Source organism: Trichechus manatus, unplaced genomic scaffold, assembly GCF_000243295.1.
Source record: "Trichechus manatus latirostris isolate Lorelei unplaced genomic scaffold, TriManLat1.0 scaffold00042, whole genome shotgun sequence".
NCBI lineage: Eukaryota > Metazoa > Chordata > Mammalia > Sirenia > Trichechidae > Trichechus > Trichechus manatus.
This window is the reverse complement of record NW_004443978.1, coordinates 4,260,971-4,270,973: the sequence shown is the minus strand read 5'-3', so window position 1 is coordinate 4,270,973 and position 10,003 is coordinate 4,260,971.

Here is a 10,003-nt window from a genome sequence, read left to right as displayed (position 1 = left end):
TTTGGTCTTGTTAACTCTTTGAATTGTTTTTCTATTCTCTACTTCATTTAATTCTGCTCGAATTCTTTTTATTTCCTTTCTTCTGGTGGCCGAGGGCTTCTTTTGCTGTTCTCTTTCTACTTGTTCTAGTTGTAGGGTTAATGTCATAGGGTTTATTTGGCCCTTTCTTCATTTTGGATGTGTGCATTATTGTTGTAAACTCACCTCTGAGCACTGCTTTTGCTGTGTCCCAAAGGTTCTGGTCGGATGTGTTTTCATTCTCGTTTGATTCAATGAATTTGTTTATTCCATCCTTAATTTCTTCAATAATCTAGTAGTTTTTGAGAAAGGTGTTGTTCGGTTTCCATGTGTTTGATTTGTTTTTCCTTGCTTTTTCTGTTATTGATTTCTACATTTATGGCTTTATGATCAGAAAGGATGCTTTGTAATATTCAGTGCTTTGGATTCTGTTAAGGCTTGCTTTATGGCCTAACATGTGGTCTATTCTGGAGAACGTTCCATGTGCACTGGAAAAGAAAGTATACTTGGCTGCTGTTGGGTGGAGTGTTCGGTATACATTTATGAGATCAAGTTGGTTGATTGTAGCATTTAGATCTTCCATGTCTTTTTGAGCTTCTTTCTGGATGTCCTGTCCTTTACCGATAGTGGTGTGTTGAAGCCTCTTACTACTATTGTGGAGCTGTCTATCTCTCTTTTCAGTGCTTTTAGAGTTTCTTTTATGTATTTAGGAGCCCTGTCATTGGGTGCATAAATATTTATTATTTCTATGTCCTCCTGGTGTACTGACCCTTTAGTCCTATAGTGTCCTTCCTTATCCTTTGTGGAGGATTTTACTTTAAAGTCTATTTTGTCAGAGATTAATATTGTCACTCCTGCTTTTTCTTGAATGTTGTTTGCTTGATATATTTTTTTCCGTCCTTTGAGTTTTAGTTTGTGTGTATCTTTAAGTCTAAAGTGTGTCCCTTGTAGGGAGCCTATAGACAGATCATATTTTTTTTTATCGAATCTTCCACTCTCTGTCTCTTTATTGGTGCATTTAGTCCATTTATGTTCAGCGTAATTATTGATAGGTGTGAGTTTAGTGTTGTCATTTTGATGTCTTTTTTTGTGTGTTGTTCACAGTTTCTTTATTCCACTTAATTTTCTGTGCCGAGTCATTTTTCTTTATGTATTTTCTTTTCGTCTTTTTCATTGTTGTTGATTTTGTGTTTGCAGTGTCTTTATATTTTTCTTGTTTTTTATTTTTGACTTGTAAGATTGTTAGCTTCCTTTGTGGTTACCCTAAGATTTACCACCATTCTTCTAAGTTTATACCAGTCTTTTATTTCTTTATATTGCTTTGACTTCCTGTCCATATGCAACATCTATGTCTACATTTTTTGTTTTAATGTTCTCATCTTTTACATATTGACATCTGTTTCTCTATTTTTAGTGTTTTAGCTTTTATTTTTGTGACTTCCCTATCTGGGTTGATATCTGGTTGCTCTGTCCTGTGTTCCAGTCTTGGGTTGTTATCTGATGTTACTGATTTTCTAACCAGAGGACTTCCTTTAGTATATCTTGTAATTTTGGTTTGGTTTTTGCAAATTCCCTAAATTTCTGTTTATCTGGAAATGCCCTTATTTCACAATCATATTTGAGAGACAGTTTTGCTGGATATATAATTCTTGGCTGGCAGTTTTTTTTTCCTTCAAGGCTTCATATATGTCATCCCATTGCCTTCTTGCCTACATGGATTCTGCTGAGTAGTCTGAGCTTATTCTTATTGCCTCTCCTTTGTAGATGACTTTTCGTTTATCCCTAGCCACTCTTAGAATTCTCTCTTTATCTTTGGTTTTGGCAAGTTTGATTATAATATGTCTTGGTGACTCTCTTTTGGGATCTACCTAATGTGGGGTTCGATAAGCATCTTGGATAGATATCTTGTCATCTTTCACGATATCAGGGAAGTTTTCTACCAACAAATCTTCAACAATTATCTCTGTATTTTTTATTTTACCCCCTCTTCTGATACTGCAATCACTCGTAGGTTATTCCTCTTTTTTTTCTTTTTTCTGGACTAACAAGCTTTATTGAGAAAAGTAGGTTGCGAGCAGAGACAAAAAGAGACAATGCTTCACTAGCCTTTTTCTACCCGAGTAAACAATTGGCTAGGTCTGATAAAGGTTTTTAGGCAGGAAAAGGCATCATCTTTATTCATGAAAGGCAGGGTTATGAAGATTAGGTGTGCAAGCAGTAGGCAGCCCAAGATGGAACCCATAACAGAGGCTCCTGGGACTGGTTGGCAGGACTTATTATGGGGTGTCGTACCTGTGCAGTCCCCCCATGGTGCCGGCTCGATTCCTGTCAGGGGTCTGTCAGTCACCTTGCCGATGTCTGTGCATGCTCCAGGGACAAGATCTGGCCAGTTCTTCTGAGAAACGTCTTATTAAGGAAGTACATTGAGAGCTGGGTGGCTTGTTCTTTCATTATTGCATGTTCCAGGATAATGGGTTTTGTGTCATTAGTTTAGGGTCCTTTGCCTAAGAGCTCAGTCCCTTTTTCCCTTCCCTATCTCATTCGCCCCGAGGGGTTATTCATCTTGATAGAGTCCTACATAATTCTTAGGGTTTCTTCATTTTTTTAAATCCTTTTATCTGACTTTTCCTCAAATAAGTTGGTGTCAAGTGCTTTATCTTCAATCTCACTAATTCTGACTTCCATTGCCTCAATTCTGCTCCTATGACTTACTATTGAGTTGTCTAATTCTGAAATTTTATTGTTAATCTTCTGGATTTCTGATTGCTGTCTCTCTATGGATTCTTGCTGCCTGTTAAATTTGTCATTATGCTCTTCTCTAATCTTTTTAATTTCCTCTATTGCATGTTCTGCATTTTGCTTAATTTCCTTCCTAATTTCTTGAAGAGTTCTGTATATTAACCTTTTGTATTTTGCCTCTGGTCATTCCAAGAAGTTTTCCTCCTCTGGAAAATTTCTAGATTATTTTGGGAGCTTGCTGAAGACATTATGGATTGCCTCTTTATGTGATTTGATATTGACTGTTGTCTCTGAGCCATCAATAAGTTATTATATTTATTTATTTTATGTTTGCTTTCTGTGTCCTAGCTTCTTGTTTTGTTTTGATATGCCCAAATAAGCTGCTCTTATGAGCTAGTTTGATTATTGTCACCTTGAAGCTCTAATGTCCTGTCACCAGATGGTTAGGTCTGTTACTAGGTATGTGAGCTCAGGAGTCCACCCATTCTTCCTGTATGGATTCAGCTCAGTTGCCCAGGCAGATAGCCACCAAGTGTATGGTGTAGGCTCTCACAGTCCTAGACAGGCATGGGTGATTGGTGTAAGCACAGGCATCTGGCTGTAGCAGGGAGACACACTCTGTGCAAGGTAGGGGGCTGACAGCTGCTCCCAAGTGTCCAGGAGGAAGGCGTCCCTGTTCCCTACAGCATGTAGGTGGGTAAGTTTTGCAGCCAGACTATGAGCACCTAATGCTGTTGGCTCTAAGGACTGAGGGTCATCTCTTATTCATGGGCCTCTATTGCAGGTGGCTAGGTGTTGTGGGTGAAGCCACCAGTCCTCAGGCCCCTGATGTGGGTAGGTGAAGACCCTGTTTAATGGGTAGAGCAGTGTCAAATGTCAAGAACCTGCCACCTCACAGCTGAAACAGTTGAAGTTAGACTTCCGGTATATACCTGTTGTACTGCAGTAATGAAGGCCTACACTGTTGAGATGGGCCCACACAAATTTATGCAGGGGGAAAGGCACTCAAAGTCCATGGATCCCTTATGCCTGTGCCTAGGCAAAGGAACTGTGCCTACCCTGGGTTCCTGGCTTAGGGGAGCCAGCAGTTTATTTTTTCCTCTGTTTGTAATTTGTTCACTCTCTAAGGCAGGGAGAATGGCTCTGGGCGTGTGATGGATCCTACTTCCCACTCAGGGGCCTCGGCAATTGCTGAAGTTGGTCCGGGACCCAGGACGGAGCAGGTAGCAGGGAGGTAAATGGGAGAGAGGTTTTTCCTTAAGGGAGGTTGACACACAACCTTAACTATCACACTCATTCAGAGGAGCTATGAAAAGACAAGCAAAGTGATCTGCTTCTGGAAGGTCACAGCCTTGAAAATGCTATGAAGCAGTTCAACTCTGCACATGTGGGGTTGCCGTGAGTCAGAATCGACTTGACAGTAGCTATCAATGACAACAACAATACATAATATATATACATAGATTTGGGACATCAGATCCTATTTTGAGGTTGATAAGGTAAAAATTACAGGGAAATAAATAGCATCCCTTACTCCCTTGATATTTATTGGAAATCCCTTCTGTTCAGTTACACAAGAGTTGCAATGGCTTTGGTCTCACAAAGGCAAATAGAGGAAGCCCTAGAATCCTGCCCGTTTGCCTTTGTCGGAGAGCTAGGTCATGTGCCAAGTCCCACAGTGGTGGGAAATCCTGCAGGTTCCTGGAAAATGCTCAGAGGAATGGAGTTAGGTCCAGGCAAGGTGTGCCCAGCCTCCACATTCATGATGAATGAAGGCCTTCCAGGGTGTGGAGGATAGCGGCTCCCTCTAACCCACCTACCTCAGTACCTTGCTTAATGGTCCCACTCAAGGAAGCCAAAACAAGGCCCTGACAACATGGAGGCTCTCACCAAGTGGTGAGCTTATGCCTGTGTAGCCCCTTCAACAAGAAGGTTTTCAGAAAAGGGGCAGGTTCCCTTTTGATCCCTTTACCTAGCACACAGGGAGGAAGCCAAGTGGCACTGGACAGTTACAAAAATTGAGTAGTCTATGTCCCCTGGCTGTGTGAGCATCTCTGATGTGTGTGTGCACATATGTGTGTGGGTTCATGTGTGTAGTTGTGTGCATGTGTGCACGTGTGTCCTGTGTGCATGCGTGTGAATGCATGTGCATGCATGTGCATAAGTGTGTGTGTATTGAAGTATAATTGGCTCCTGAAGTTAGGCATACACTTGGTTTAAAAAGATGCCCAATCAAGCACCACAGCCAAGCCTGGTATTTGCCTGACACCTTGTGCAAGCAAATCACTATCACTTATAACATTTCACGATTGATCGAGCTTACAAACAAATACCCTTTGGTTTATTTATGATAGAGTTTGCCTTTGATGTCAAGGTGAGTGAATATGAAATCTAAGCAGCTTACAGGAGTAAACACAGCGTCCAGAGGAAACAAGTTTACAGGCAGCTAGAGGGCAGGAAAAATCACACCAGCTCTCAGGTGAGATTAAAGAGATGTCCAATTTTCCCAGGTTCTTTAGTTTTTGGATAGATGGGGACTCCTGTTCAGGTGATACATTGGGGGAATGTTCACAGGATTAGGGAGTGAGGCAAAAGGATGGAGCAGAGGAAAGAGCTCAGCAAGAAAGGGTCTGAACAAAAGAGGCCACATAAACCAGAGACTCCATCAGCAGAAGACCAGAAGAACTAGATGGTGCCCAACTACCACCAACGAGCGCCCTGACAGGGAACACAACAGAGTCCCTGACAACGCAGGAGAAAAGTGGGATGCAGAACTCAAATTCTAGTAAAAAGACCAGACTTAATGGTCTGACTGAGACTGGTGGAACCCCAGAAGACATGGCCCCTGAACTCTGTTAACTCAGAACTAAAACCATTTCCAAAGCCAACTCTTCAGACAAAGAATAGACTGGACATAAGACATAAAATGATACTCATGAAGGGTGTGCTTCTTAGTTCAAGTAGATACACGAGACTAAATGGGCAGCTCCTGTCCAGGGGCGAGAAGAGAAAGCAGAAAGGGATAGGAGCTGGTTGAATGGACACTGGAAATCTGGGGTGGGAAGGAGGAATATGCGGTCATATTACAGGGATAGCAACTAGGGTCACATAACAGTGTGTGTATAAATTTTTGTATGAGAAACTAACTTGAGCTGTTAACTTTCACCTAAAGCATAATTTAAAAAAAAAAAAAAGGGTCTGAGTGGACTTTGGCTTCAGTTTGATCCCACAGGCAGCTCTGGAGTACACACAGTCTCACCTTGAGGCCAGGGGGTGGCCTTTGTACCCTGAGCTGATCAGTCATTGACTAAGGTCATGGTGGGTCTGGGAGAATGCTGTAATCTGGGAAAGATTGCTTCCATTCTCTAATGCTTCTGACAAAGGGAAGCCCTGAGCTGACGGGAGCCAACTTGGCCAGCAGCTGAGGGATGTAATGGAATTTGAGTGAGGCCCAACCAACATCAGCACAATTTTGCAGTTGAGGACTAAGCTAAGAGTAATAATGAAGACCAACAATGGTAGTTTTGGTATAATTTTATGAAACCCCCAAGTAACCTGGAAATGTTTATCAATTGCAAAAACTAAGAACTTCCTGGGAAAATCATCTCCTATTTCATCATCTCTTACCAATATTACAGGAGCTGTTTTAACGTATTTGTCATCTTCTAGCTTATTGATAGGAGAAGCATGAGCATCTTAAAAAACAAAAACGAAGTTGCTGATTTTCAGAAGGCACCCAGGGGCAAGAGGCAAATTAGAACCCCTTGTGGGATTGACATTCTAAACTTTCTTTTGACAGATTAGCAAATAGTCTCAGAAACTTCAAGTGATTTGCTCAAGGTTATAATACATGGTAGAATTAAATCTTATTTATGTTTTTATAACAGCTTGATTGCAATATAATTCACATACCATTTAATTCACCATTGAAATTGTACAATTCAATGGCTTTTAGTATGTTCACAGAGTTTGGAAATAATCATCACAATCAATTTTAGAACATGTTCATCACCCCAAAAGAGAACTCATACTATTTAGCAGTCACTACCAATTTTCCATCCACCTCAGCCTTATGCAACTATTAATCTACTTTATATCTTTACAGATTTGCTTATTTTGGACCTTTCATACAAAAGGAATCATACAAAATGCTGTTTGCTTCTTGTCCACATTGCATGTTCACCATGGGTTGACGAGGTGGGTTTCTGCACTCGAGGTACCGAAGGGCCCAGGATAACAGTGGCTTCAGCTTGATAGATGCTTCCATACCACAGAGGCAAGGAAGGGGACGCAATGAGTCAAGCAAATTCCTGGAAGTGATGTATAATGTTCTGCTCACATATCATTACGGCCATTTCACTCATGGCCACATGACTCTGTCCAACACCAAAGAGGGTAATTAAGTTCAACCCCAATATGCACACATAAGAAAATCTAGAATATTTGTGAATGGCTCTAATGACTATAAAAATACACTATTTTGGTCACCAAATATTTGATTCCCATTTCTTCTTACATTTGTCCCCAAAGGAGACAACTTAGAAATGCCACGAACAGAGAGAAAGTGATACTAGAGAACTGGAATCCCAAAGTCAGCAGTGTCTTAGGACAGTGCCTGTTTGCTATCTAACCTGGTTTACAACTTGCCAAGGTGTGTGGGGATAGGCCAGGCTTTCAGGGGCTCTCTGAAACCAAAGCAGGAGCCAGAATCCTATGGGCACAGCTTGCTCACTTAGGTGAGGGCCCTAGCAGTATTCTGAGACTCTAGAAATTTCTTGTATTCCTATTCTCAGTTTGGAAAATTTTGCAGAAAAATGTTCCAAGTCTTCTTACAACCACCAAACTAACTTAGTCCTGGTGCAGAGACAGAAAACACTGGAAGAGAGCAAAAGCCCATGAACATGAACCTCGGGCATCACCTTAGATGACTGAACCCCGGAGAGCTGGGACCAAACCCAGGCAACCAGAGCTAGGTCGGCTTTGGCTGTGAACTGAGCTCCACTGGACGTGGCTGCTCCTGCATCCTTCCTTCCGCCTGCCTCTCTGCTGTTGTGTCAGGACCTGCAGACATGGCCACGGGCATTGAGAGCTCCACCTAATCCTCACCTGATCAAATGGTGTTGGGGTCAATGCTCATATATCAATCTGCACTCATATGATTTTACTTTCTAACTTTTTTCATTGGACTTCCTACTGAAGGTATCAATAAACATGCTTTTCCAAAGACCTCTGGGGAGAATAGTTTTCTGGGTTAAATCTCACTGTTTGGTGGATGGCTTTATTTGATATAACCAGAGGCATAATTTGGGTGGGCCTGATACATTTCCTGAGTGACTGGGTTATGATACACAGCAGAAAAAACAAAGAATGCTTTAATTTCCTCAAATCTCTTGGATGTGCAAGCACAGTGACAACCATGAACAGTCAGGGAATCCAGACTGTATGGTGGCACTATGTGATTTCAGGGGCGTGTATGGACTTTTTATTTTCCAGGCTCAATTTGATCTGCTAATTTAAACCCTTGACAAAATGAGCCTAGGGCATTTTCCAGAGTTAAGCCCAGCTAAAGAATGAGAGGGGGTTCTCATAAAGCTGTGAGGTGTCCTGGCTGTTTGCGTTGGTTGAGAATGAGGAAGGGATGTCCAGTCAAAATTTCTTTATCACTTCATAAAAACTTGATCTTGCATGGTAAAAGCTCATATTTACATAGCACTTTGAGTTTCCAAAGTGCTTATAGGTTTACTATTTCACTGTGGTTCCTAACAACTGTTCTGCAAATTAATAAATTCAAGGTTAGCCAAGGTAAGTGACTTTCCCAAGGTCACGCAGCTAGTGTCAGACTAAGGCTGGAATCCAGATCTGGCAAGCATTCTCTCATCATAGAGGGCAGCCAGGTGCTTCCCCTGGGGACTTTCCTTCCATTATGGGACATGGAGTAGAGATCCAGAAGAGTTAAGGAGAGAACTTCAGCTGGTAAGTGTTCCCTGACTGCAAGGAAAGGTGGCAAACCACCTACACAGGATGAGTCAGGAAGGCTCTGGTTTCCTTTAACACCTCCAACCTCTACATGTGAGAAAAAGAGAGGGGGAGTGGGGGATGCAGATCCAACCATGTCAGCTACAACCACAGTGTTCTGTTGCAAGGATTAAATGAGATGATGCTATGCCAAAGCTCAATAAATAGGTTCCTTCCACATACCCTTGGGTCAAAGGGGTGTGGTGCTCATGATGGACACGAAACAATCATCAGAACTGTTGGCTTTGTTTGCAGGACTGAGGTTCACCTTAGCCACTCTACCTAAACCCCTACCAATGGCTTCCCAAGTACCAAGACCCTGCTAGCTCCTCAGCTCTGCTGAGAGTTCCTGCCCCAAGAATGAGGTCCCGATGGATTTCTTTCTCAGCTAGTCCTTTTCTCAGGTCCCAGAGACCTGCTCCTGATACTTATGTGTGGGGAACAGGATTCCTAGAGGGAAAGATCTGGTTGGAACTGAAGCAAGCAAGAGTGGTAAGTTAATACCCTTTGTGCCCATCACACTTTCCTCCCACTGCCCAACCAAGGAGCCTTTTCTGGTCTGGTAAGCCCTGACTGATCTTTGATCAGTCCTGTTGGGGCCTCCCAGGCCTGCTGAGGACCAACAGGCTGAGGGAGAGGCCCACACCAGACAGAGTTGTTGTCTGTGAGCACTGTGCTATGCCACAGCCAAAGGCCAGCCCAGCTCATTACACAGTTACTCTGAGCAAACCCCTGGTAGGAAAGGAGACAGAGGAAGGGAGCTGGGGCACCAGAACCTCTCCAGAAGGCTGAGGGCAGATGGGCCAGCCTGAACTGGGAAGAACTCACAAGCAGAAAGTGAGCACTGGAGACTTGCAGGGAGGGACGACACAACTCGATGTCCGCCTTTGGGATCTTAGCACCTCTGAAAAACAAGGAGCTTTGGCTTCCTGTGCAGAGGCTGTGAAAAAGAACAGGGATGTCTGGGCCCTTCCTTCCAGAATCTTTCCCACCAGACTCATGCTAAAATCTCAGCTCCTTTCCAGACACTTTGCAAAAGGTGCCTCTTTGTACTTAGAAGTGCAGAGGGCAGAGCTGGTGTCATCCTGTGGCTCTAAGTTTAAAATTATTTCCCTATGGTTAGCGCTGTCCAATAGAAATATAAAGCCAGCTACATACAAATTTTAAGTTTTCTTGTTTGTTGTTGTTAATTGCTGTGGAATTGTCTCTGACTTATAGGTACTGTCTTGGT